General features: G+C 39.4%; 1 pseudogene; it reads left to right on the forward strand.

Annotated features, from left to right (window-relative positions):
* On the forward strand, positions 541-2,445 carry LOC110255556 (annotated as a pseudogene).

Below are 3,166 nucleotides of genomic sequence, written 5' to 3' on the forward strand. Positions count from 1 at the left end.
TCAGGCATGCAAGTCTATACCTATCAAATGTATCTTTCATAAATGAAGGTGAAATAGATACTTTCTCAGATACACACAAGCTGAAAGAATTTATCACTATTAGACCCACATTGCAGTAGGTGTTAATGAAGTCTCTCAGGCAAAAGGAAAAATGATACCAGATAGAAATAAAATCTATACAAAAAAATAAGAATCACTGCAAATGAGAACTCCATGAGTAAGTATATAAAATTTTTTCATATTATTTAAATCTCCTTAAAATATAAACTGACAGTTTGAACAAAAATATTGACAGTACAGTGTGGGGTTTATAACATGTAAAACACCAATGAAATACCACTATACATCAGACTTGTGATGTTACTATTCTAATTGTTTTGGGGCACACAAACATGCCTTTATTAAACGGCAAGCTTTTTTGATAGATATTGTGTGTGTTCTGACTGCTCCACTGATAGGTCACTCCCATCTCACTTTCCCTGTTCTTTGGCCTCCCTTTTTCCTGAGACACAATAATATAGAAATTAGACCAATTAATCAATGCAGACAACGGTCTCTAAGTGTTCAAGTGAAAGGAAGAGTCTCACTTCTCTTACTTTATATGAAAAAGTAGAAATAAGTTTAATGAGGAAAACATGTCAAAAGCCAAGGTAGGTCAAAACTAAGCCTCTTGCACCAGGTAGCCAAGTTGTGAATGCAAAGGGAAAAATTCTTGAAGGAAATCGGAAGTGCTTCTCCACACTCAGACACAAATGATGAGAAAATAAAACAGTCTTATTGCTGATATACAGAACGTTTTAGTGGTCTGAACAGAAAATCAAACCAGCCACGACATTGCCTTAAGCCACAGCCTAATCCAGAGCAAGGCTCTAACTATTTTCAATTCTATGAAAGCTGAGAGAAGTGAGGAAGCCGTAGAAGAAAAATTTGAAGCCAGCAGGTGTTAATTCATAGAGTTGAATGAAGGAAGCCATCTCTGTGACATCAAAGAACAGGGTGAAGCAGGAAGTGCTGATGCAGATGCTGCAGGAAGTGATTCAGAAATTGTAGCTAGAGTAATTAATGAAGGAGGCTATACGAAACAATGGATTTTCAATGTAGATGAAACAACCTTCTTCTGGAAAAAGATTCCTCCACAGCTAGAGAGGAGGTCAGTACCTGGCTTTAAAGCTTCAAAGGACAGATTGACTGTCTTATTAGGGGCTAATGCAGCTGGGGACTTTAAGCTGAAGTCAGTGCTCACTTACCATTCAGAAAATCCTAGGGCCCTTAAGAATTATGCTAAATCTACTCTGCCTGTGCTCTATAAATGGAATAACAAAGCCCAGACGATAGTACATCTGTTTACAGTATGGTTTACAGAATATTTTAAGCTTCTGTTGAGACCTGCTGCTCAGAAAAAAGGATTCCTTTCAAAATAGTACTGCTCACTGATGATACACCTAGTCACCCAAGAGCTCTGATGGAGAGTACAATGAAATTAATGTCTTCGAGGCTGCTAACACAACATCCATTCTGCAGCCCATGGATCAACAAGTAATTTGGACCTTCAAGTCGTATTATTTAAGACTAACTTTCACAAGCCTACAGATAGTGATTCCTCTGATGAATCTGAGCAAAGAAAATTGAAAGCATTCGGAAAGGATTCACCATTCTAGATGCCATTAAGAAGATGCATGATTTATGGGAAGAGGTTAAAATATCAACACTAACAGAAGATTGGAAGAAGTTGCTTCTAACCCTCATGGATGACTTTGAGAGGTCCAAGACCTCAGTGGTTGAAGTTAACTGCAGATGTGGTGGAACTAGCGAGACAGCTAGCATTAAGAGTGGAGCCTGATGATGTGACTGAATTGCTACTATCTCATGATAAAACCTGTACAAGTGAAGAGAGTTGTTTCTTATCAATAAACAAAGGATGTTGTTTCTTGATATGAAATCTACTCCTAGTGAAGATGCTGTGAAGATTGTTGAAATGACAATAAAGGATTTGGAATATTACATCAACTTAGTTGATAAAGCAGCAGCAGGGTTGACTGCAATTTTGCAGTTTTTTGTTTGTTTGTTTTTTTGACTGTGTCCAGGACATGCAGAAGTTCCAGGGCCAGGGATCAAACCTGAGCCACAGTAGTAACCAGAGCAGTAACAACACTGGATCCTTAACCCATTGAGCCACCAAGGAACACCTTGACTGCAATTTTGAAAGAAGTTCTATTGTGGGTAAAATGCTATCAAACTGCCTTTCACGCTACAGAGAAATTGTTCATAATAGGAAGTGTCAATCAGTGCAGGGAATCTCATTTTTGTCTTATTTTAAGAAATTGTCACAGCCATCCTAACCTTCAGCAACCACCATTTTGATCAGGCAGCAGCCATCGACGTTGGAGGCAAGACCGTCTACAGGCGAAAAGATTATGCCTTGCTGAAGGCTCAGATGATGGTTAGTATTTTTTGCAGTAAAGTACTTGTGTGTGTGTGTCTTTTTGCCATTTTCTTGGGCAGCTCCTGAGGCATATGGAGGTTCCCAGGCTAGGGGCTGAATCGGAGCTGTAGCCACCAGCCTACGCCAGAGCCACAGCAACGCGGGATCCGAGCCGCGTCTGCAACCTACACCACAGCTCACGGCAACGCCGGATCGTTAACCCACTGAGTAAGGCCAGGGATCGAACCTGCAACCTCATGGTTCCTAGTCAGATTCGTTAACCACTGAGCCACAACGGGAACTCCTGCAGTAAAGTATTTTTTAAGTATATACATTGTTTTTCTAGACACAATGCTATTGGACACTTGACATACTGTAGTATAGTGTGAACTTAATTTTATATGCACTGGGAAACCAAAAAAATCACCTGAGTCATTTCATTGAGATATTCAATTTACTGCAGTGGTCTGGAAACAGACTCACAATATCTCCGAGGTCTGCCTGTGTTGTATTACAATAAAATTAAAGATATGTGTATAGGCAGATAGGTGACATTGTGTTAAAAGTCGTCCTCAAATCTATCCCATTCAGTATCTAAATGGATGAGCTTGCCTCACTTTGACTGTCTCTTATGTAATATTCTGCTTTATTCTAGTTCTTTCCATTTACTCTTACTTTCTGTAGTGCCAAGGTTAGTACTTTTCACCTGGTAAATATTAGCTAGTTCATAGTTGAGCTCAGGAG

Source organism: Sus scrofa, chromosome 9, assembly GCF_000003025.6.
Source record: "Sus scrofa isolate TJ Tabasco breed Duroc chromosome 9, Sscrofa11.1, whole genome shotgun sequence".
NCBI lineage: Eukaryota > Metazoa > Chordata > Mammalia > Artiodactyla > Suidae > Sus > Sus scrofa.